Source organism: Podarcis tiliguerta (genome assembly GCF_965153285.1).
Source record: "Podarcis tiliguerta genome assembly, chromosome: 11".
Lineage (NCBI taxonomy): Eukaryota > Metazoa > Chordata > Lepidosauria > Squamata > Lacertidae > Podarcis > Podarcis tiliguerta.
This window is the reverse complement of record NC_139544.1, coordinates 28,986,782-29,012,858: the sequence shown is the minus strand read 5'-3', so window position 1 is coordinate 29,012,858 and position 26,077 is coordinate 28,986,782. Positions and strand designations below refer to the sequence as shown.

The window sequence follows — 26,077 nt, the reverse complement described above, 5'->3', positions numbered from 1 at the left end:
TCCACAATCTCATGTGGTGCCTCAAAACGCCCATGGTTTTTTGCACTATACTTCCTAAAGTGCTATTTTTCAGGTCCGCAATGTGCATTTTTGTTTATTGTGCCAGGAAAAAAAGGGGTTTTTCTGGATCCACAATCTCACGTGGGCCATGTTACTCACATGGGATTTCAAACCTGGAAGGTGGCGTCCCAGATTTGGGCTGTGTTGGAAGGTATGCAATGCATAAGATGCTCTAACATGAAAGTACTGGCATCTTTTCTTCCTGTTCACCTTTCATTTTGAAAATGAACTTTCTTTTCTTCAGTGTGCTACCAGTCTGGGGGAAATGTGTGCTACTAGTCTGTGTAAATGTTTTGACACTTTCCTACTAGATGCCTTTTTATGTATATAAAATAATTGCTTTACCCTCCTTCACGTTATAAACCTGTGACAAACTGTATACACTTCAACAAAACTGTTTTATTTCCCCCCCTTGTGTTCTCTCTGATATTTCAGCTAACTCCTTTGATTTTACATACTTCAAAAGTCCACTGTGGGGGAAGATGCTTTGTTCTTTCTTCATTATTTTGCCTAAGAAGAGAAAGCAAAGAAAATAGAGTAAAAAATTCACAGCACCTGCCCATGATGCCATTTTTTGAAAAAAACATTATATTGCTACTTTCCTAATTTTTCCTAGAATTGGCATCTCCCTCCCTTTCTTTTTGTTCTTCTTTAACAATGAATAATGGAGCAATATTTCCATGTGATGCTAAGAGGTGATCCTTATGACCCCAAATTTGCCCTCAGCGTATGATGAATTCAAAGGGGCACACAACTAGTTGAGAAATGACTGTCTGATTGTTCAGTCTTGCAAACAAATAAATTATCAGCACATGATATGGTGAGCAACAAATAATGCTGATACTTAGAAACTTGAGTTGGATGAATTTGAGCTGCTGAGATATCATTCATTAACAATTTCAATATGTGGACTCCTTTAATATATGAATTGGTGTCCCCACTACTGAAGGCAGTTGCTCCTTTTTAGGACTCTACTTTATTCAACAGTGGGATGTATACAGCACAAAGCTTGGGTTTCCTTTTTTGGGTACTCTTTAAGGTACTTTGCTACTCTTAAGGTGCTTTAAGTTACCTTAAGGTACGCTTTCACGGATTTGAACAAATTTTGTCCATGATGCCTATTATTACTTAGAAATTACTCAGTAATTATTTTTCTACCACTTTTCTATCCAAAGACCACCTAAGTGGTGCACAAAAGTTAATTGAAACATAAAAATTAAAATAAAATACAAGTTATAATTAATGAAGTCAAACACTGAGGGCGGTATTCAATGAAATAATTGCACTTGTAAACGTACTATTGCTAGCCCAAAGGGACTTGCCCTTCTTCCCTGCTCCTACCCTCCCCAGATATACTCCACACAGTTGGAGGGAAACCCCAGAACAGATTTAGGGAAGATACAATGGGAGAACATTTTGTTGCACAAGGATGCTGATGGAATGTTAGCCTAAGCACTACATTGAATACAACCCTAAGAAAATCAACATGTCAAGGATGTCAGTGGTAGATGAATAAGGGAGGCTGGAACAATTCAGATCAGGAAAAGCAAGTGAAGAAGCCAAGCATACCTTTCAGGGGAGCACATTCCAAATTATAGGTGCCACAATTCCCAGGACCCTAGTTAACCCAGCACTGTGAACTGGGGTTGGAATTGGGTTAGGAATCAATGGAACATTATTTATTTACCGGTAACTCTTTTCTAAACTGCCCTTTATAATTCCAGAGTGGCTCACAACCTTACATTCCACTAAAATCAGCACAGTGGGATGCAATAAAGTATAATAAAACATATCAACATCCACAGTGGACCCGTCAATTATTTCAATAAGCCTGGGATTAATAACCAGTAATGCCTGGGTGGGGGAAAATTATTTAGCAGATATTGGAAACTCATTGGAGCTTGCCTTATTACGGAGGGGAGTTGATTCCATAAACTGGGTACCACAATGGAAACCTCCCCCAGGTGGCAACAAAACCAGGAGGACCTCCTTCAAAGATCTCAATATGAACAAATAAATCTAGATATTTAAGGTGTGTGAATGTATATATAAAACTTTACATCAGAATCCATTAAATAAATAAAAAACTACCCAGCTGGGGTTAACAGAACAGACATTGGTACTAAAACACAAAATAATGGACTGTGAAAACTATCGAAATTCATTCCTAATTCCAGCAAAGATTCCAGAACCCACATTAAACCACTGCTTTGGGGCAACCATAAACATGGTGCTAAGTGAAAGCAGTATTGAAACAAGAACTACTACAAAGGTTTCGATTAGGTACTAAAATGAATCCATTGTGGGAAGTGATATGGACAGAAGAAATCCACCACAGAAACAGACATGCAAGTAATGATTTCGGAGCAGCTCGAGAAACCAAAACAATGCCATCTTTCTGACAATAATAATCACCAACACATTTTAATCAAGGAATTCATTTGCTCAAATGGTTCTGAGTGGTGGAATGCAGTTACGTAATTGGCTGATTGAGTGCTTTGCTGCACATGTTGCACAATTGCTTTACTACATAGCCGCATGGAACTCATTTTTGTGGGTTTAGATATTCCCCCAGTTTGTGCTACCTAGATATAATGGGCCTGCCAAGCCAATTTTCTAAGCCACAATGTGAACTACTACTACTGCTACTGCTGCTGCTGCTACTATTACTACTTGTTGTTGTTGTTGATAACTTTTTATGGCTAGATCCTATACTTGTAGCTGACTGGCTACAAGTCACTTCTGAGGGAAATGTCTTTAATTCCATGTCTTCCATGTCTTTAATTGCTTTCCTGCATCTTCAAGTCACTTCTCAAAACCCGTCTAATCCACAATGCCAAGAAATGAAAATATATCTTCATGTCATAAAAAAAGAACAGTTCACAAGTTTATCAACAGCAGGCTTGCTGACATCAGGAATTTGTGTAACTATTTGCTTCACCGCACTCTCGCTGCCAGCCCCTGGACATGTTTTTTTCCAAGTTGATACCCATGATGAGCTCTCATCAAGTTAGCGGTTCTTAAAGACGTTTCTTTGGCTATTGGGCCTTATATTTTGCTGATGCTAAAATAAGAGTAACTCTTAGGGTTGAAATGCTATGTATTAATCTTCAACTGTTTCAGACCTAACCTGCAACTTGAAACCCACTTTTGATTCTTAAGTGTATATGTCTTTCTGCAATTCCTGGTAGAATTGTGAGGTAGAAAGGTGAGCAAAATTATTATCCGATATCTTTAGTGGTTGTATAAGAGAGGCAGATTTTCTGCCCTCATTTGGGCCTGGTCTTGCATTCCCCTTCTCCTTCCCTCTGAAATAATATGCTGCCAGTGATGTGATACCTTATGTAATGTTGAGGAACAACTATTTGTGAGTAAGATGCAGTTCCAGGCTAAAGGCGTCTACAAAATAATTAAACAGAACAAAAGGATTAACAGATGTTTTTCAATACCCAACCTGTACTATATATTCCAACAGTTTTGGAAGAAGAAGTACTGGAAAGGTTGTGTAAGATCTTTGGTCATGCTTGGGGAAACAACACCAAGCATTTCTGAATATTTTTCAGATAAACTTCCCAGTTTATTTTGCATTCAACCAAGGAGCAAGCTTGTATCATATTGGTAATTGTTGCAGAATTTGTACGCTTTCCATTTTGGAGCAGAAAATTCACTGTTTCTTTGCCTACTCAGAAACTAGTGAGTGATGACTTAAAGGGGTATGATAGATACCCTCTTGGAAAAGACTCATTTGTTGAGTTGAAGTATGTTGAAGTATGTGTGAAAAGTTGCATTTTCACTCTTCACAAGAGGCAAATGTATGGTTCTAATTACTTTCCAGGCATTTATCCTGTGGCTGAAATATTTGAATCCAGTCTCTGGGCCTGAGTGCCAGTGCCCCATACTAATTTGCTGTAGCCTTCGTTTCAGTATTTCACATCCCACCCCCCACGGTCGGTCCAGGTGCAAGCTGAAGTCGATAAAAGCTGGCAGCATTTGTTTTATTGTGAACCTTATTCAGCCTGATATTTAATTACGTTTCCGTGTGGATTTGTAATGTGGATTAATAGTTTTATTGTAAGCCTGCGATTCGTTTCTGTTTGTTCTAATTTCTGTTTGGCTCTCTTGACCTTGAGGTGAAAATCCCCCACACAGAGAAGATGTATTCCCTCAATTTAATGCCAGTCTGAGGTGTTTCTCCTGCATCATCAGATCAATGAAAAGTAAATAGCCTACACTTCTTGTTTCACAGTGCAGTATTGATCTTTCTTCAGCTTTTGCTTCCCTTTTTTTTCCCTGCGTCTTGTGTCTTTCAACCCCTGGGACCAAAGTGATTGCCATAGATTGGACAAGCTAACAAGCGCATGATAAGGAACTAGTGTTTTGTGGTATTCTCGCATACACATGCTTGGTATATAAACCCAGACTTCTCTGCATTGAAAGAGAGGTGCCATTTTGTGTATGGCACAAGTCGCTGTGAGAGACAAACCAGAGGGAAAGCAGTAGAACAACAGAGGATTTAATTCTTCACACCGGTCTTTTATTTTTGCAGCTGGTGCCAAGCATGGTAAGGACATCCCTGGACATTACTTAAGACAAGAAGCCCTGTGGGGAACGTTGTAAGCCGTTTCTTGCCTTGGTGAACATATGGGACTCTGGCAGCTTGGAAGGTAAGTCTGAACTTGAGACGGTAGTGACCATATTTTCATTTTTGTCAAGCCCTGTTTGAATGCTGGCTTTCAACATCCTGTGTCACACATGTTACAGGCAGTGCTTTGAAGTTACTAACAAAGATGGTTCTTTTTTCTTATTGTAAGTAAAATATGGGATTCCCATTGCTTCTCAGAAGTTTGTTTGTTTGGGTTTTTTTTAAAAAAAGAATGGGTTGATTTTAGGGAGGAGAAATGCATTCACTTGCCTTCTAAATACCATACTTTGTAAATCTAAGTGCTTACCTCTCTTCAAGTCTGTTCAAGCTGTGATATTATACACACTGTGCTATCTACACACACACACACACACACACACACACACACACACACTATGGGCCCTTCTCTGTCCAAAGTGTTCTTTGGTACACACACAAAATGGATAAATGAATAATGGATAGCATATCACATACTATGCAATCTGCTGTTTCCTTCAAATTGGTAGATATTTGGGCTGTGCTGATCTGTAGTTTTCTGACATTTCTTTCGGTTTTTGGGAATACAGTTGTTCTCTCTAAAGGTGCTTATTAGTCATGAGTGCCATTGACTGCTGCTGGAAGAGAAATAAATGTAAATATAAATAAGTAATTCATCCTCAAGTTACTTTTCACCTCCCCTTTCAGACACTCTGCTAGAGCAGGTGTGAGGATATTATCATACTAGTTCCCTGACAGTAATCACAGATGTGCTGGTGTAGATGTAGTGAAAAGTTACTATTTTCTGTCTAATCAGTGAGGTTGTAGCCTTTTGTATATTAAGCACTGGAACATGTGCAGGGGCTTGTCACACTGCTTTCTTTTGTAATACTTAACACGTTCTCTGAGCTCCTCACAATTGCACACAAGCATTCCCTTCTGTAATTATTATTGCTGAGAATATCCGGATATACAGTCAGTACAATGTCCCTTGGACACCACTGCAATGCGGGTTACTGGACAGTATTTTCAGCAGCGCCATGGACAATGCAAGGTGTTACCTTTGTTATTTGAGTTGTTAAAAACAGAAAACATTGCACATGTCTCAAATTATATCTAATGCCGGAGCTCTTTTCTTCTGCAGCACTATGACATTTTTCACTTCTTGGAGAGAGGTGCTTGTTCTCACCCGAGCTATTATGTAATCCTCAGGGTAACCCCACTCCTGATTTGAACACTATTAATTTTCTATTATAGCATGCTAAAGATGCTCTGCAGTGTGGCACTCACCTGCATTATTGAGTCAATGACCAATTGCAGAGTTGCTTGGTGCTGGTTGGGGCTTAACTCAACCCTTCGGGATCTCATTTATTATTTGCAGATATTGATTTTTTTGTGGGGGAGGGGGAGCAAGAAGTGTGACTCTAATACTGACTTAGACCTGGACTTACAGCTGTTAACACTTAATGGTCTGGTGACTAAACAAGCCCTGTGTGAAGCTTGCACGTTTATGAAGAGTACTGATGCACAAATAGATTATCCCATTCATTTGTTTTGTGACATTGTTGTTGTTCTTTTAGCAATAGTTAAAATCTAATGTCCACCGTTTTTTCCCCAAATATCCTCTCGGCAGAAGACTATTAAATTGAGAGTGGAATGACCACTATATATTCAGTTTATACAAAATGAAATTATGCTAGAAAGAAAGCTTCTTGTTCAAAGTTAGCCAACATGGTACCTACAGAGGTGGTTGGACTACATCTCCCATCACCCCCAGCCAGCATGGCCAATGGTCAGGGATGATGGGTGTTGCCATCCAACAACATCTGAAGGGCGCCACAGTGTCTAGTCAAATAATGACTGCATCAAAACATATTTTGAGCTTTATGTAAGCTAGGATCTTTGAACATAAATTCCTAATTCAGTATCAATATGGGCAAACCAATCCTGACCACTAATTGTGGCATGTGCTAGGATAGAAGCAGGGGTGTCAACTTGAATAAAATATTGGATGAGGGAGGTAAGCCCTGCCCCACAAAATCAATCACATGTTGTGGTGCATGGACACCATTTGAATGGCAATGCCCATCAACTTTGGGGGGTCTCCATCCCCCTCAAATACTTTATTGGGGGGAGCAAAGGGACCTTGCCTCCTAGGAGTTGGCTCCTATAGACCGAAACATACTGCTGGTCCCTCCTTATATGACAAATGAACAGTTTTGGAAATTGTTCTCAAAGGCTGTCCTGAGTGCCAATGGGCATAAAGGCATGCAGGTATTAATATGGTGGTTGGTCCAGGGAATGAAGATGAATGATGCAGGTCTGTGCACATCTACACACATCTACACACACACACACACACACACACAAACACACACACACACGAGTTTGGGGCTGGTGTTTCTTGCAGTCCAATCTTTCGGAAAGAGCTTTGCAATAAGTCAGGATCTAGGAAGGTGCTAAGGACAAACAACAGGAGAGAGATGTTGCATTCATGCCCAGCTTGTAGCATCCAAAAGACATTCAGCTGACCAGAGTGCTAGACAAAATGGATCTTTGGTGCAAGCTGCCAATGCCCCTTTAAATCAGCAGTTCAAACTCAGTAGCTGGAAGCATCTCAAGAAGAGACTTTAATGTTACACTTCCAAACTCTATCCATACCACATTTCACAACAGCACACTGAAGTGCAGAGTTGATTATTAAACCACACTGTAACTGTAGCTCTGTGTGTGGAATAGGGATCTCCTGAAAACTCTCAGGACCCTTAACAAACTACAGTTCCCAGGATTCTTTGGGGGAAACCAAAGTAGATTATGAGTGCTTTAAATGTGGCCTTCAACTCAGCTGCTAGCAAGGTTGAAACCACAGAACTTCACCAGGGCCTGTTTGTGAACAGCATTCAGTGTATTGAGCCATTTTAAGCCCAATGTTGTTTCCTACTCACGCAGCCAGGAGTTTCACAATTGTGTGGCTACAAACAAGACTGCATAACAAACCAAAAGTCATTGCTTCAGCAAAATAAGCATTCATTTCCCCTGAGTGGAGCAGGTGTGGCTTTGATTCCTCCCCCCTCATCCTACTTTCTGGTAATCAGCAGCATTTGTGGCTAATTCTCTCTAAATACTCACTTTGTTCTTTGACTAGTAGTCTACCCATTCACAGCCAAATGGAGCTTTAGAATGATTTTTCTGCCCACTGTTCAAAGTATAGTATATTTCAACGCATTTGTTATTACTGTGTTTAATGAAGAAGCAACTGTGTATTAATTGCAAATTTCATTTACTTCCGCGGAGTGATTATGCAAATAGGGATTTAGTCATCCTAGGCACCTATTATGAGTGGGATTAGCCATGGGTGATGGGGTTCAGAGTTAGGTCCCATCTTTCTAGCATAGCCATATCATTCAAGTGTTATGATCAAATGTTAAGCTACCATATGAAGAGGTCCAGTGGGGATGAACAACATCATTTCAGCCCCTCTCCAGATTGTTGAGGGCGACTTTCTGAAGCAGGGAGCCAAAACGCCCTGAGTTTAAACACATGTGGAGAGCCTTTACCAATGCACAAAGATGCTGTCCCCCACTGCTGACAGTCACTTTCCACAAATAGGTGTATGACTGGGAGAGTGATGGAATGGAGTTAGCATACCTATCGTCACTCCCCATCCCCGTCTACACATAATAACTTAAGACTTGATTATAATGTTTGAAGATGGAAAGGATAATGATGAGTATCCTGGTAAGAAAAGTGATTAGTTCACAAAAAGGCATCATCAAACTATAATGGATAGATTTCTTTGGGGACCATGGATAGCAGCACTGAATACTCATACGTTTGTTTGGAAGTCAAGGGCCAAAATGCTGCTTTCTAAAAGTAACATTTTGGCCATGTAAGACCATTTAGGTCTTATTCAGTTCACTTGGCCTATTGTGTATGTCGTTACTAGAATGAAATGGAGCAGTTCACTCAGCACTGACCTTCTGCTTGTCACCCATCCATCACCGTTCTTCTTCATATGACATCAGGCGGGATATTTCAGAAGACATAGAGAGCAACTATTCTTTATACAAGTCCCGGGGTTGTTTCTCTTTCAACATTTGATGCACCTAGTAAATAAAAACATGAAGAATTCAGAATTGTTCATCCTGCTAACCCTATGAGTATTCTGTTGCTATAAATATTAATTGCCTGGGCAACAGGGAGGTTCATAGAACATTAGGTCAGGTTGTCATATATATTGCAGACACGGGTAACTGAATGAAATGTAGCACACACTAATGATCAAATTTATCTCTGCAAAATGTATCAAAGAATTAGGTTGGGAACCCCCAGTTTTAGGACGGGGTGACAGTAGGAATTAATTGAAATTACTTCTCAGGGCAATACATATCGCTCTGTTACCTTTTTATATATAAATAAATCCCCTAGTCACTTTATTTGCAGACTAACAAATAATGTTTATTGAGAAAAACTAGAGAGAAGAGTATAAGTGAAGTCTTATACCGTAGCTTATAATGGTCAGATCACTAGAATTCTGTTTTGTCTCTTTCTAGCAAAAATAATAATTTCAGGTCATCCCCTCCACAACTGACTGCATATAAAAAAGCTAGGGGCAAGCTAAATACTTACCTATGCAGAGCAAGTGATTGTGGCTTAGGCTTTCTAATTGGATCGAAGCTGGTTTGAGGGGCGAAGCACATTAAACAGCAGTATTTGTCAAGGAACTACAAGATTGATAAGGGTTGTGGCTAACATCATGTGAATGCATCGTGTGAATCTAGCAGTGGGGCAAACTGGATACATAGCAATGTGAACCCACAGTGATGGGTGTGCTCGTGCCAGCCTTCTTATAATCCTCTGTTGTCCCTGTATAAGTATATACAGGGCTCCTTGGTTCTCCAGCAACAAATAGCCACAGTCCAGCAACAAATAGCCACAGTCCTATGAATGCTAAACTTGAGTAATCAGCACCAAACACAGCAGGGCATATGTCTGAGTTGGTTACATTGTTTGTTTACTGCCATGCACTTCATTTCTTGAATTTGCCCTGTCTCAACCAGTCTCGCTTTCTTCTGTACTGGTGCTTTATCTTGTGTAGCCTAGACATGGCAAATGTATTATCTTGGTCATCAAAACCACTGCCTGATTACACCTTTGTACGTATATTTTGTGAGTTCCTTTTCCACTTCTATTTTTACAGGCCTCTGCCTACTTGTCAATCTTAATCGAGCAATTTGTAGCTTTCATTACAGAACTGACTTCATGTTGACGACGGTTTGCATTTACTCCTGATCACACAATACGTCTTGTGTGGGTTTATGTAGCTGAGGAAACAGGGATGTCCAGGGGTGCCAACTTGAATAAAATATTGAGGAGGGGGCAGGTAAGCCCAGCCCCCACATAATTGATCAGAAGATGTAGCATGCACACACCATTTGAATGACAATGCCTATCAACTTTTGATGCTCCTGGCCCTCTCAAATATTTTTATTGGGAGGAGATCAAAGGGACCTTGGCCCCTGGGAGTTTGTTCCTATGGGGATGTCCACAGTTTCCTTAAAATGGTGATTGGCAGGCTTGAAGTTAAAGCTCTCTAGTCACAGTTTGGAAAAGAGTGTGGATTAAATTCTCGTGTGTACATTCATAATAACTTGCTTGGGAGAAACTGCCAAGTGATGGAAGAAAGGTAGTATTACAAGCATTAAAAGAAGATCACATTTTGATCAAATGTCCTATAATATTTTCCCCCAGCCATTGGAATCTGGTCTTGTAGTCCCATTTCTGCCTTTGCCAAGAAATATATTGTGGTGTAGTATGAGTGTGGATCAAATCACACAGCCACAATCAACTCTGTGGTGAGAAAATGGTCTTGCGATCTCACCATTAGGCTGTAAACTGATTGGAACACAGTGATTTATTGATGTACAAACAGATAATGAATTGATAATTCTCTTAAGTGCTCATTAACCCACACCAAACTGGCTATGTTATAATTATTTTCTTTCTATTAATTACCTTTGTTATCTGCACTGGGAGAAGAGGGGAGGGGGGAACAAAGCAAGATGCATATCTGAAGAGAAGAATGTTATTGAAGAAGAAAGATTTTTGGTTACTCAATAATGCACATTTAACTACAGTTCATTAAATTCAGATGATTCTTCATATTGTTGAAATGCTTCAGCTTAGCTAATTGATTTCCTGAATGCGGTTCACTTCGAACCACTTATCATTTCCAGCAGAATGTTTAGAGCTAACATTTTTAAAAGGATGCCTTTGGAATTATGAGCAACAAGGGATGCTACAGGCACAATTTGGATGCCAAAGAGGACCAAGTGTATTTTCTAGCTAAACAGAGGTACATACAAAGATGTGGGTATTTTGAATCCTGTTGTTTTTTTAGCACCAAAGATAAAATGCCCTCTAACTGCCAGGTTACCTGTGATAGTTGTTATCAAGGACACTTAAATCCCACAGAGCCCAGAAAGAAAAGTCTTGATAACACTTCACTAAGCCAACTGAACAAAACCAGTATATAATCTGAGGAGAATGGAACAGAGAGGTTTTGTCTTTCTTAGTTCCAGTCTTGTACATAGCAGTTATGTAAGCATGACAGACTATGTGTGCTCAAACAAGTGGACTCCTCAATGAGATCTGGTGTTATGCTTAGCCATGACCTGGAACTAGACATGGAGTCCTTGGTGGATGAACCAGCAGTCCACAGTCTGAAGATCTTTTTAAAAAAATATTTTTTATTAACAGACCAATCAAATCAAATCAAATTACAAAGCCGAATTTTAATTTTTTTGTTGGGGGTACCCATATTTCAAGTTCCAAAAGGGATCCAATCACCTTGTTGTTGCTGCTGCTTTAATGTCCACAAATCTGTCCAAATAGTGCTCACAATTCTATCCAATCCTTTCTTGTTATTTTCCACATCTCTTCTTGTTATTTTCATATATTTTTCCTTTCTCTTTGTGACCTCTGATAGTCTCCACAAGCGGGTTAAAACAAATTGTAATCCTGTGTGGGTTTTTGCTCGTTAATCTTCACAGATCTGTCACTCCCTTTCTCAGTCCTCTGAGGAGGTTCTGCCAGTCCATAGCTTCCTCCTCCCGATCATCAATCTTTCGACAGTACCTGCCAAGATGGCGACTCCCTTTTTATTACTGTGTCATTCCAAGAGCCCTTGTTCTTTTCTCGATCTCCATAAGCCAAACTTTTGGTTAGTAATTCATTTCCACACAGTTTTTAATCATCCTGCTTAGGTCAGTTATGCGACGGTTCTTTCTTGGGGAGGGGTTATTGGTTAATCACATAGAAGAAAAGAAAAAAAGTCCCCCCCCCATCCAGTCCCGCTCCGACATACCGAACCTTAGATGTATCTTCTTCAGATATATTCCTGTTAAATCCAACCCGTCGCTCTACTTTCACAAAGGTCACTTCAATTAGCAGTCTTCACTCCCATTCTTCACTTGAAATATGTGCATTTGCTTCTCTCTCTAATTGTTTATTTCGAGCTGCTGCAACTAGTCCGCGATCAGAGACAGCGTCCGAGAGAGCCGGACCCACGCAAGGGCTTTGTGCCTAGTGCCCTCACCCCCTTCTTTCAAATCTGGGGGTGATTTATGGCTACAGCAGGCAAGGCAGTGTTCTCCATTTCCTTGGGGCAACAAGGGAGGCTGCATACTCCCATATCAGCCTCTTAATTACCTTGTGTGAGCCGGAGAGATGTTATTGTTGGCCATCTTCCAATGCGCCCCTAGCGGCCCCCTCACAGTCTGAGGATCTTGAGGCAGGACCCCCTGAATCCAATGTTAAGGATCCCTTTGAGGGCACTTCTGGGTTGATACCTGATGAAATACCACTGAAGCTGTCAGAGAAGGAGGTGGATCAGTGCCTCTGCTCCTGTTCTCAAGAGAGCCAGCAAAGGTTTTGGGTCCAGACTGAAGAGCAGCAGCACAATATGCATCAGTGGACCCAGAACCATCAGTGCACTCAATGATACTTTACTGCCGACAGCTGTGGTTAGGAAGCCAAAGTATATAAAGCCTTCCTCTTGAGTCTTCCAGTGGCAACAAACAGCATAGGTCTCTGGCTCCTTGATCCCTACAGCCTTGTTCCTGGCTCCTGCCTCTAGTTCCTCCTGCTCACTGTGCTGTACCTTGTGGAATACCTTGTGATACTGACCTTGTACTGCTTCCTGACCTTCCTCTGGATCATGTTTGGAACTATAATGCATCCATGTGTCTGCTGTCAGTTGGTTAGGACACCTGTGGTGCACCAAAAAATCTCCCTGTGTTGGTAAGTACTTTAGTGAGAGGCTTACCCTTCCTGGGAATTGAACCCTAACCCCTGAGAGCACCCCTTGATGCATGGCATCCAAGTGTATTTACTTACAGATGATGGATGGGAGGATTCACCCAAAGGGATACTGTGTGGATCAATAAGCACACTTCTTTCATGGATGTTTTCTTTTCACTTGGATCGCTCTCACAAGTTTGGGGGCCAGTCTTTGGAAATAGTTTTCAGAAATCTCAGATCCCTTCCACAGATAATTTTAAATATTATGTTTTGATCCTGCTTTTCAGAAAAATATTGTCTCCCACAGTGGCTTACAGCCATTAGGAAATGAGATCCAGACCCCTTTGTAGTTTACAAACAAAAACTCCAATAAGCACAAGGAAAAAAGGGAAGGGAAATGGTACAGCAACTGAATCAGTTTGATGATGTTAAGAAGAAGAGTTTGGATTTGATATCCCACTTTATCACTACCCAAAGGAGTCTCAAAGCAGCTAACGTTCTCCTTTCTCTTCCTCCCCCACAACAAACACTCTGTGAGGTGAGTGGGGCTGAGAGGCTTCAGAGAAGTGTGACTAGCCCAAGGTCACCCAGTAGCTGCATAAGGAGGAGTGGAGACGCAAACCTGGTTCACCAGATTACGAGTCTACTGCTCTTAACCACTACACCACACTGGATAAAAGGATGAATTGAGAACACAGCCATTTCCATTCAGTTGGTGCTGAGGTGGCTATCCTGTACCTTTGCAGATGCTGCTGAACTCAAATACCCATTGGGTGCAGCCAGTCTGGCCAGTGGTCAGGAATAAAGGGAGCTGCAGCTTAGCATAATTTGGAGAGCCACAGGGTCTCCATCCCTGAATCAGATCCTGGGCTGATATTCCTTTGTTACCTTTCTCAGTTGGCTGAAAGTGCAAAGCTACTTGGTGGCCCTTTGTCCTCTGTTTCTGGTACAGACCAGAGTGCCCTTCTCCTCCTTTCTGCAGTTCCAAGTCAGCAGACAGGTAGCTAGAGCAGAGTTCATTCTGGCAGGGAGATTTAAAACCGCTGTATTCATCATCACATTTATAGTTGGTTCATAATTACTACAGGAGCAATCTTTCAGAACTTCCAAAGTTCAGTGCTCATAGACAAGATATTGGAATGCATTTACTAATTAAATTTGCTGTATTAAAAATCAATTAGATTAAATTTAAACAAGCTCAGTTTAATTAACGGTTGGAGTGTAAGTCAAGATTGAGTTTCTGATGAACATTTAATTCAGTTGTTATTGTACTCAAGTACTTTTTCATGCCTTAATTATCATGAACAACATATATCTGTTCCATAGCAGTCGTTGAAGCTGTCTTCTGCAATCAGCTGGTCAGCTTCTTTCTCACATATACATGCATCACCCAAAAATTATCTGTGACCAGGCTCTGAACAATTTGTTCTAAATTAGCAAAGCCTTGACAAAATGAGATTCGTCTTCTCAGAAATTCTTACAACAACCCTATATTGTAGTCATTACAGGGGTGTTCACATGTTGCATTTAATGAATGTACAATCTGTGTACCCAAACATTTGAGCTGTACACTTGTGCAGTTATTCCCCAGTGAAGTTCAGTGAGTGTACAGTGTGTATACCCATGTACACAATAGCTGAGCTATAAAAATCAGCAAGTAAACTTTATTTCACACAAGCTTTTCTACATGTATACAGATAGCTTGTAGTGAAACATGTGACTAAGCCTTATATTACTGGCGGGAGGATGCACTCAGAGAAAGTGAGTTCCTTGCCTAAGTCCATCTAATGTTTGTGACAGAAACAGCATTTGAAGTGGGGACTTCCTGATTCATAACCCTTCTCTTAGTTCATAGCCTACTGCAGGGGTTCCCAAGCTGTGGTACATGGGCCACAGGTGTGCCATGAACTTCATTCACGTGGTCTGTAGGATGTGTGTGTGGATATAATTAAAATTATACAGCATCTTGCACAGTACACCCCCATTCCTACAACAGACGGAACAACAGACAGTACATTTCTGAGCACAATTCAAAGTGTTGGTGCTGACCTTTAAAGCCCTAAACAGCTTTGGCCCAGTATACCTGAAGGAGTGTCTCCACCCCCAATGTTCAGCCCAGACACTGAGGTCCAGCTCTGATGGCCTTCTGCTGGTTCCCTCACTGTGAGAAGTGAGGTTACAGTGAACCAGGCAGAGGGTCTTCTCGGTAGTGGCACCCGCCCTGTGGAACGCCTTCCCATCAGGTGTCAAGGAAAGAAACAACTAGGGAAGTTTTTAATGTTTGATGTTTTATTGTGTTTTTAATATCCTGTTGGAAGCCACCCAGAGTGGCTGGGGAGGCTTGGCCAGATGGGCGGGGCATAAGTAATAAATTACTACTGTTGTTGTTGTTGTTGTTGTTGTTGTTGTTGTTATTGTTATTTTGTGTGGTCCACCAAGACTCTTCACAAAGTTCAAGTAGTCCAAGCAGGTATGGGTGGGAGAGAATTTGAGAGGCTTTTAGGAGAGTAAGATGTAAATAGATGAGACCTTCCTCAACTGAATTTTACACATACACACACACACACCCTCTTCCTCCCCTGAATCTGCTTAGCTTTACCAATCAGAGAACTGTGGCAGCATTAATTTCTCTTGCTTCCCCTTTGCCTTCATGATGCTCTTTTAGCAGAGGAGGAATCCCTGTCACAAGCCTATTGTAATGCATTGTTTACTTCAGTTTACAATTGGGATAGCATGGTCAGAATCCAAACAGATTTTGAGACTGGGATGAAGCTGAAAGATGGGGGGGGGGATCACTGAAGCTCTAAAAAATCCTCTGATCTTTAGTACAAATAACAAAGAAGATATGTAAGACAAGAAGGCATTTCCTCAAGGAAACCCCACTCAGTATTATATCTATGAATGCACAATTGTTCAATCTTCTAGGGAAATGAGCAGATCTAGGTAGCTTCAAGGATAGATGCCCTTTTGCCTATTTCACTAACAAAGACCACAGAGGGAGAATGGGGAGAGAAGGCTTTGCAACCTTTGCGATGGAGTCCCGGGGCAATCATTCTAAAACAGAGGCTTCAGCACATTTTATTTGTTTTGTTGATTTACAACATATTCTGCCCTCCATTCCTTCAAGGTGAAAATCAAGGTTTTCAGAACAAAGTGACAATAAAACAAATAAAACAAAACAAAAAACAAAGTTTAAAATTATCAACATTGCATCAAATACACGAGCCAAAATCAGTCATCATAAGAGCCCAACAATTCCTTAATAAGATGACACAGAAGTTCCTCAAAACAACACATGAAACCATTGCAAAACAGGGTGACTGGCAGCAGTCAGGCAAATTCTTGTTGACATAAGCATGACCTTCCTTTCTTCCTGGGAAGTTCAAAAGTGATTGATACTGATGGGTTTCTATTTGTTCCATAACACCTAAGCATCTTGGCTTACGTGACGTTGATTAGTGGGAGGCGGAGCCTTACCTAGTGGTAGTAGTGGGCCAAACAGCCCCTAAGCACTCCTAATAGAATTGTCAAGTTGGAAGAGACTGTAAGGGTCATCTAGTCCAACTCCCTGCCATACAGGAATATGCAGCTGTCCCCTGCAGGGATTGACCCTGCAACCTTGGTGTCATCAGCACCATGCTCTAACCAACTGAGCTATCAGGATGATTTGTGCCCATGATGCTATGGGGCGACCATGTGCAATCCCTCTTTCAATATACAGTTTGTTCCTGGAAGAGTTTTGCAGTCATTTCCAGTAGTGCATATCCTGTAACTTTCCTGCTGAAATCTTGTAACAAATCTTCTGGTTTATTTCTGTCCCACTTTTTTACACTATCACCCCTGAGGAAGCATCACAGAACAACTAGCAAAGCTGAATAAATTGACCACTTAATGCATTAGAATTGTGTCAAGAACATGCTGAAGGACACACCCACAACAAAACAGCAGTTTGAAAGGTCGCAAATTCTGCCCCATTTCTGTCTCACTGTGGTCAGCCGTAGGTCTGTTCCATTCCATGTACATCCCTCCCCTGAAGAATGCACAAGGTCCACACTTAAATTGTATATGTTTTGTATGCGAAATACACATCATCATTTGGTACCTAGCAGAAAGGAAGGCACAGAGCCTTGACCAGGCCTGAAACCAAACTAGTAAAGATGTCTTGCATTCTCCAGAAAAGTCCAGAGCTGTGACACTACCACTTGCCCACTCAAAAACAGGGACAATAGAACAATAGATTATGTATTGAATGGTCCTCCTAGTGTGAAGATGGCTTTCTGGCTTCTTCTTTCTTTGCATCAGATATTCCTTATCTTGAAATGCAATGAAAATATGTTATCTCAGGGATGGGAAATTCTAGTTCCCATTTGCCTCATTCAGCATGGCCCAATGGTCAAGTGCGGTTGGGATAATGTAGTCCAACAAATTCTGGAGGATCATCTAGAGGACTACAGGTTCTCCACCCTTTATGGATCAGTCATAGCAATGTTTATACAGATTTCAGCTCCAATGATCTAGCTGTTATTATGGCTTTGGATATTTATATTCCCTTGGCTTGGTTGACAAAGCCAACCCCATCCTCTATGGGGGAGGCAATTCACACATAAATTCACGAGTCCTTCCAGAACCCCAATGCTATTAGGCCAAAACCCTTTGCTAGGACATTTGTAATTGATTTGGTTAGTTTTTATTTTATTGCTGGTGCTGAAGCGTTATTTAATATATTTTAATCCAAGAATCTCAGAGCACTTTTGTGGCTCACCACCCACCCACCCATTTTATTCTCACAACAACCTAGTGAGCTAAATTAGGCGAAAATTTTGTGACTGGCCAAAATTTCAGTGACCTTCATGGCTGAGTGTGGATTTGAATCTGAAATCCTAACTTCTATGCCACCCTGTGACTTTCTAAGTAAGGTACATATGTCAAGGGCACACTCTGGATTTGAACATATGGGTGTTTGTTAGGAGATATTTATACTGGGGGTTTTTCTGGATGCTGCTGTGGTGCTGTTTGCTTCAGGATCCACTAGGGCCTGGGCAACAGCATTGTTGAACCTCATGATGAATGCACATGGTATCAGCAGGGGCGAACGAAGGTGTCATGACACCCGGGGCCAGGCGTCGCTACATAGGGCGCATGTGCGGCATTGCTATGTACGATGCATGCACTGTACGTAGCGACGCCACACATGTGCTGTACATAGTGGTTTGCAGGCAGCACTGCTCCAGCCCCATACGGATGGTGCCGGGATCCTCTCCTTGCGGCTGCAGCCGCAAACGGAGGATCCTCCACATGCAGCTGTGGTGACTGATGGCTGCTCATGCTGGTGCCTTCTTGTCACCCCCCAGACATGGCACCCAGGGCGCACCACCACCCCCGTTGTGACGCCACTGGGTAGAAGAAGAGTTTGGATTTGATATCCTGCTTTATCACTACCTGAAGGAGTCTCAAAGTGGCTAACAATCTCCTTTCCCTTCCTCCCCCACAACAAACACTCTGTGAGGTGAGTGGGGCTGAGAGACGTCAAAGAAGTGTGACTGGCCCAAGGTCACCCAGCAGCTGCATGTGGAGGAGCAGGGGCGCGAACCCGGTTCCCCAGATTACGAATCTACTGCTCTTAACCACTACACTACACCACACTGGCTCAATAAGGGTATCAGCCCTTATTGAAATGACAACTCTAACCCATGCTAGAAGACATCCTGGGGTTAAGCGCAAGCAATCAAAGACTTGCATGGAAAAACAAGGAAGGAAGATAAATACACATCCAAACTTGGCATACTTCTGCCAGAATTACTGCTGGTTGAGAGGAAGCTGCATTGAGCTGAGTTGCAGCTGTGAGTGGCGACGCATCTCGTATTATTATATTTTTTATGGTAAGCTGAGGAAATGGAGGGGTTGTGTGTATTTTTTGCAAATCCATGATATTTTTTTATGGCTCTTGCTCTGCAGCCAAGCACTTTCCGCTTTGTCTCTTGTTACAGCCATATAAATACACAACACTGGGTGGGCTTTGTATAGTCCCCAAAACAGTGTTGCAGCGATTCATGAAAATACAGTTTGCAAGGAAGATGTGTAAATCACAGCCGGCCAAAAGCCCTCTTCTTCAGAGAAAGTTTAAATCTTCTGTGCTCTTGTACAGCAGAGCTGGCCTCAGTAAATAATTTTATTGTGTTCTTTTATAAACAATTCTGGAAGAGAAAATTCTCGCCTTTAACACAGTAACGTATTGCAGCTTTGCTACCCAAAGAATTGGATTGATTACGGTGGGATTTAAGATTGATAATAGATAGATCCGTGTTATGACACCCATTGTTTTAGTGCTGGGCTATAGAGGAATGCTTCCTTAAATGGATCATTGTATAAAATATTGACCTGGAGGACTTCATTATTCAAGTTGGAGAGACAGCCACTACTTAACAGTAATAAACTGTTTCTCTGTTACATTGAGAATACTTCAGAAAATATGAGAGTTGTCAAATCTCCTGAAAATCCTGTCTTTATAGTACACATGACACTAAAGCTCGGGCAGTATTTTCTGCTAATAAAAGCAAAGGCACAGACAGATGTGAAGGATATCATGGCGCTCTGACAAGAAACTAAGAAAAATGATACTTTGTTGTGAAGAAGGAAAGACACAGGCCAATGACCTTGGGAAGCTTTACTAGACCCAGTTATTTCTGTCGGCGTAAAGGAAAGGAAAGTAATGCCAAAGTGACGTAAAAATAAATATATAAACCTCAGGACTGTGCTAAACTATATATACACATTTTGTGGAACAAATAATGGTGGAGAATCCAAAGGTAATTTACAGTGGTAGCTCGGTTTACAACCATAATCTGTTCCGGATGTCCGGTTGTAAACCAAAACAGGTTGTAACCCAAGGCGCACTTTCGCCAATGGGGCCTCCCCCCCAAAAACAGGGCTGTAATCCAAAACAAGGGACATGCGCTTCCAGGTTTGACGTGGTTGTAATCCAAAATGGTTGCAAACCAAGGTACCACAGTATTTAATATTTACATGCACACCTTTTTTTTAAGGCAACATCCTGAAAGTGTGGAACAGAACAGCCTTATACTGCAGTCTTCAATAATATAATGGACACAGTTCATTAAGAAATAAAGTCCTCCATGGGTGTGAATGGGAGCTGCACAATATAGGGGCTGACTCTGTTGCACAGTGGCCACACATTTCCATGAGGGGTGTTTTTGTTATTTTTTGGTCACTTGGTGGTAGAGATGTAAGAAGGCATCAATTTCCTTCTGACCTGTGTTTGTTGCATGCAGCTGCTTCCGTTCCACTACAGTTCAACTTCTGATGCAACTGCATTGTTTGTCTCACTGTCTTTGTGGTGGAATTTTATTTAATTAGTTACATAATCATTATGTTATTAAAGGTAAAGGGACCCCTGACCATTAGGTCCAGTCATGGCCGACTCTGGTGTTGCAGTGCTCATCTCGCTTTATTGGCCAAGGGAGCCGGCGTACAGCTTCCGGGCCACGTGGCCAGCATGACTAAGCCACTTCTGGTGAGCCAGAGCAGCGCACGGAAACGCCATTTACCTTCCCGCTGGAGCGGCACCTTTTTATCTACTTGCACTGGTGTGCTTTTGAACTGCTAGGTTGACAGGAGCAGGGACCGAGCAACAGGAGCTCACCCGTTGCGGGGATTCGAACCGCCGACCTTCTGATCGGCAAGTCCTAGGCTCTGTGGTTTAACCCACAGCGCCACCTGTGTGTTATTAGACACTGTTCATTTCACTGCAAGGGAGGGGGAACTATGCAAATGGGAAAAAGTAATGAATTAAGTATTGTCCGTGGACTGAATACAGCATGAGTGCAAAGTCATATTTGCTGGCTTGATTTCCATTCTGAAAATAGCATGAATAAACAAACATCTGCAATTTTCAGTCCCATATCTGTGTCCATTAGAATTCTCTAACTTCTCCACCTGGTGGCAACTACTCCCTTGGGGTGAATTAGAGAGAGAGATGGGAGATGGGACATATTGACCACTTCCACCAGGCTCCTACCTCCATCTGCAGTCACCTGGCAAGCATTCATTTTATCTGACTGAAACAGGAGAGGGGAAAGGTAAAGGGACCCCTGACCATTAGGTCCAGTTGTGACCGACTCTGGGGTTGCGGTGCTCATCTCGCTTTATTGGCCGGGGGAGCCGCCGTACAGCTTCCGGGTCATGTGGCCAGCATGACTAAGTCACTTCTGGCGAACCAGAGCAGCGCACGGAAACGCCTTTTACCTTCCCACCGGAGCGGTACCTATTTATCTACTTGCACTTTGATGTGCTTTTGAACTGCTAGGTTGGCAGGAGCTGGGACTGAGCAACAGGAGCTCACCCCATTGTGGGGATTTGAACTGCTGACCTTCTGATCGGCAAGTCCTAGGCTCTGTGGTTTAACCCACAGTGCCACCGGAGAGGGGGAAGGTAGGGGCCACTAATTTAGCTCTGCTGGAAGAACAGCTCCTTGTGGTTTGGCCTCTTCTTAAACTGTTCTTATTTCACCTGATCTCTATAAGAGCTACTGTACAACTCTAAGAATTGGTGCCTGAATTTTCTTGTTTTCATCTTCCCTCCTTACCGGATGTTCCTTTTGTATTGAGTCTTTTTAAAAGTAAGCCTGCAGTTAGAGTATCTTGATTTTACTGATCATATTTAAGCCACTCTGTGAGCTCTTTATTGGGTGAAGAGGGATATTAAATGAAGAAATAGCTTGGATTGTGTTTTAACCTATTTGCGTCTGGCCAGGTTGTTGCTCAGGCCTTGACATATTTGTACTCCTGACGCACCTGCCCTCTTGCATAAGCCACTCATCATTAAAGAGGATAAAACAAGTGTTTGATAACTGATTTGATTCATAAGTAAAATGTTTTATAGGTGAACAATTCAATATGAAACCACATACTGAAGGGCTTTCTTCAATGATTCACTTAATTTTTATTCTAGGATCTAGTTAGGAAATCCAGAGCAAAGTCATTTGTTTTGCTTATATTATTATTTTGAGATTTTACTAGGTACATGAACTGGGGGCAGAAAGTAACAGGAAGCAGATGACTGTATAGCTATGATTTACAGCTTGCTCATTAGTTTCTCAACAGGCTAAACAGAATTTTATATATAATCTTTATAGCCTGAATTTAGTTGCCTGGAGCTGTCACTTAACATCATCTGCGTATGCAGTACTGCCAGGTTTTCATTTGGTCTAGATTAAACATGTTGAAGCAGTTGAGAAGGAACCATGAGCTTGAAAAGCATGACACTGATTTTCATGGCCTAGCGACTGAATGTTTTTAACATTATTTCTTTCTATTTTAAAAAAAAAATCTCCCCTGATGAAATTCCCAAATTACATAAGGGCACCATATTCCCTTCACTGAAAATTGTGGAATCTGAGAACTAAACTAAAAGTGGCATTTGTGTCCTGAATTCTAAAAAAAGAAAAAAGATAGTATGTGGAGTAGCCAAGCCACATCAGGACTGGGGGTGAGTGGGGCTTGAACCCTTTGCCCCAACTGCAGTTCAGTTTGGCATTACCAAAGGGGAGGTGCAAAACACCCTGCATTAAAGCCACTGCAATATGACCATTTCCTGTCCAAAGGCCCAGAAACGTATCCTATCAGGAAGCAGTGGTAGTAGAGGCGGCAGACCCTGATGGAGGAGTTTCCCTACTGGGGGTGGGACTGCAACTACCATTCCCAGAATCACCAACAGAAAACTGACAATGTTTATGTCATTACTGTTGAGGAGAAGACCATTCCAAGGCATTAGAGGGCTTTCTTTCTAGTGGAATAATATGCTAGTCTTAGTCCCATTCCTGGCAGGTAAAAGATGCTGTGTGGCCAACTCTACAGTTCTCTATCTAAAGAGCAGTCAGGTGATGCCCCATGAAATCCCCTATCTTCTCACCTGATTAAAGAAATACCCAGGATGCAAAGGGGTAGCTCACACACCCCTCACCACTGACCTGCTGGTAGCTGTCTTTGTGATTCCTTTCCTCCCTCTGCAGTTCTAAGGCCAATGCTGGGAAAGACATGTGTTGGTTAAAACAAAACAAAACTCTGTAAAGAGCAACATTTCAATAAGGCTTGTGAAATGCCTCCAGGGAGCTCCACACATCTCTTCTTTTGCTTTGCATTGTTTACAACAAACTTGCCTGTGTTTCATCCGTTTCTCTCCCAGTGCTTTTACAGCCAGTGTAAATTCCAGCCCTCTTCAGCCATTCGAAAAAATAAAACTAAAATAAAAATTATATGAATAATGAATGTGCAAGGGGTGGGGGCGGTTGAGAGCAGATTTCATGACCAACCCACCTACATTCATTAAAATGTCTGTAACAGTCACTCGCTTCAACAACTAGGGAGGTTTTCAACCCTCCAGCCCTCTCATCACATTGCAAAGGTATGTCTAAATAACACCATTTTTAGGTGACATCTAAAAGAAGGCAGGGATGATTCTTGCTGAACCTCTAGTGGAAGGGAGTTCCACAGGGCAGGTCCTGCCACATTCAAGGCTTGGCCCCTAGTAAGGCTGGCAAAACCTCAGGGGTGTCGGGAACCAAAAGAAGTACCCCATAAGAAGGATCTCAATGTTCAAGGTGGAGCATAAGGGTACTTTGAACCTTAGTTGTTTAGGGCAGGTCTGTGCAGAGCTTCATACCTTCCGACATTTCTCCAGTGAAAATAGGGATGTCATTATCAATATATTATTATTATTATTATTATTATTATTCCCCATCCATGTGACTGGATTGCCTCAGCCACTCTGGATTGCACTCAGCCACTCTGGGTGCAGATATAAAAACATAATAAGACATTAAACATTTAAAAACCTCCCTATACAAGACTACCTTCAGTTGTCTTATACAAGACTACCTTCAGTTGTCTTATAAGTAACTATATGACCACCTTCAGTGGTCATATAGTTACTTATCACCTTGGCTCGGAGGTCGCATAACTCCATACCCTCCAATAAAAATAGGGACATCCTACCATACCCTCCAACATTTCTTCAATGAAAATAGCGACATCCTAAGGAAAAGTGGGGCATTCTGGGATCAAAACAGAAACCGGGGCAGCTTCTGTAAATCCAGGACTTTCCCTGGAAAATGGGGATGCTTGGAGGGTCTGGACCTTGTCTGAGGCCTGGGATGGGAGTCTGATTGGAATAAAGTTCTAAACAAACCAAAAAGCAGCTGGGCCTGGTGGGGTCCCAGCCAGCTTAGCCCTCCAAGGCTGGGTGCAAGTGTACCTAGTTGTCCTTCCCCTGCACGGGCCTGGTTGGGAGCTTTGTGAATAACACAAGGACCTTGAACCTGGCCCAGCAACAAATTAGCAACCAGTGCAGCCAATTAATCCTGAGTTTTGAATGCCCAAAATGACTTAAGCTTTCCCTGTTCATGTATATTATTATGCTGGGACAACTGAAACATGGGAAACTGCCTTATACTGAATCAGACCACTGGTCCATGCAGTTCAATATTGTTTACAGTAAATGGAAGCCAGGATTTAAGACAAGGGATTGTCCACCTGGAGATGCCAGGGATTGAACCAGTGACTTTCTGCATCCCAAGCAGCTGCTCTAGCACTGAGCTACAGCCCTTTCCATAAGAATGCTTTCCTGGGGTTTGCTGCTCAGTCTCCCTTTTAGTAATGTAATGTTTGAGGAACATTGATTTCCATGTTTCAATATAATGTTGTAGAGCTGATGCCTTAGATTTCTTCTGCTTCTATTGGTTGTCTGAACAATCACAAAGCTTGAGACTGAAAAGTAAGGTCTGCCTCATAAGCCGGTTAAATGTGAAAGGGCAGTGTCCCTCCAAGTACTGCAGGGTAAGGTGAAACTTCTCCCATTGCCGTGCTTTCCCATATCTTTAGAAAAGTTAGTGAGGCAAAGATAGGTGCAAATATATGGATCCCTTTTCCTTATTGCAAAGTTAGGGACAGTCCCTGCTCTCTTTCACTACAAGTTCTTCACAAAATTGGTTGCAATGTGATATTTGCATGTTCAGACGTTTAAACCTCCCCCTTAAATAAATGCAGACAAGACTCAAATTTCGGTTTGGTTTTTGGCAGAATTTAGGCTGCAACTTTACTGATTACATCAAGTGAGTGGTTGCACAGGCTCTGGTTCGACTAGCTCCCTGCCATGCAGGTAGCGCTGACCCAGGGTTCCAGTATAGGTCAGCCAAGGGTGAACACCTGGATAAGCGGAAAGCCGGGAACAGGCTATCTTCACCACCCAAATGCCCCAATGGACTCAGGCAAGGACACAACCCCCTCTCAGGGGTTGATCAAACCATCGAATCCCTAGATTCCTGTCCCAACAACAGACGACATACGGTGGCATAGCAAGGTCAAGCGCACAAGCCCTAAAAGTAGGGAGATGTGGGCGGGTGTTCCAATGCACGTGCTGAAAGAGGAAGCTCTGGGTCATGTGCAGAGGTATATATAGGTCCCTTGATCTGTTTAGCCTGTGTCCCATTGGCCTGATTAAACCCTGCATCAAGGGAGCTACCAATTGGGTGTTGTGGCTATCCAATAATACCCACTCACAATACAGGGTTTGGTTGCCAGGTCTCACCGCAACACGTGCCCTCTTTAAGGGAGGACACGGTTTATTCAATTTATAATCTGCCCTTCCTCCTAGAAGAGCCTGGAGCAGCAATCACATCAGTAATAATAACAGTAATAATATTTTTAAAGAAGCATTCTACAAACAGTTTGTAGAACTGTCTGTGATTCTCTCTGTCTGTGATTTCATGGTTGCCAGGAACAGCATGTTTTCAGCTATTAAATGCTTGGGTAAACAGGAATGTTTTTTAATTCATCCAGAAAGTCAATAATGAGGGAGACAGACTCCTCTCACCAGCAAGAGCATTCCACAAATGGGGAACCACCACTGAAAAGGCCCTCTCATCAGCCAGTGAAAACTGGGTAGTCTCTAGAGGTGGCAGCACCAACAAGGCCTCCTGACTATTGTAGGGTCCAAGATGGAGAGTAATAGCCCATGCTTGGTGGATTAACCCATGGGTAGCCAACCCAGTGTTGTTCGACTTCAGCTCCCATCAGCCCCTGCCAG

At 42.1% G+C, this 26,077-nt stretch overlaps 3 long non-coding RNA genes across 3 annotated transcripts in view; 1 reads left to right on the top strand and 2 right to left on the bottom strand.

The window, feature by feature from the left end:
• Nucleotides 1–26,077, bottom strand: part of LOC310660151 — a 586,996-nt gene that overhangs the window by 198,538 nt on the left and 362,381 nt on the right. The window lies entirely within an intron of this gene.
• Nucleotides 1–26,077, top strand: part of LOC310660077 — a 463,269-nt gene that overhangs the window by 267,724 nt on the left and 169,468 nt on the right. The window contains exon 7 of the long non-coding RNA XR_014503133.1: nt 4,607–4,724. This is a non-coding gene — a long non-coding RNA (uncharacterized lncRNA). The remainder of the gene's footprint in view (nt 1–4,606; nt 4,725–26,077) is intronic.
• On the bottom strand, nt 440–8,832 carry LOC310660090. Its single transcript, XR_014503165.1, has 3 exons — nt 8,656–8,832; nt 5,177–5,313; nt 440–570 (listed from the first exon to the last, which is right to left on the bottom strand). It is a non-coding gene; the product is annotated as an uncharacterized lncRNA (long non-coding RNA).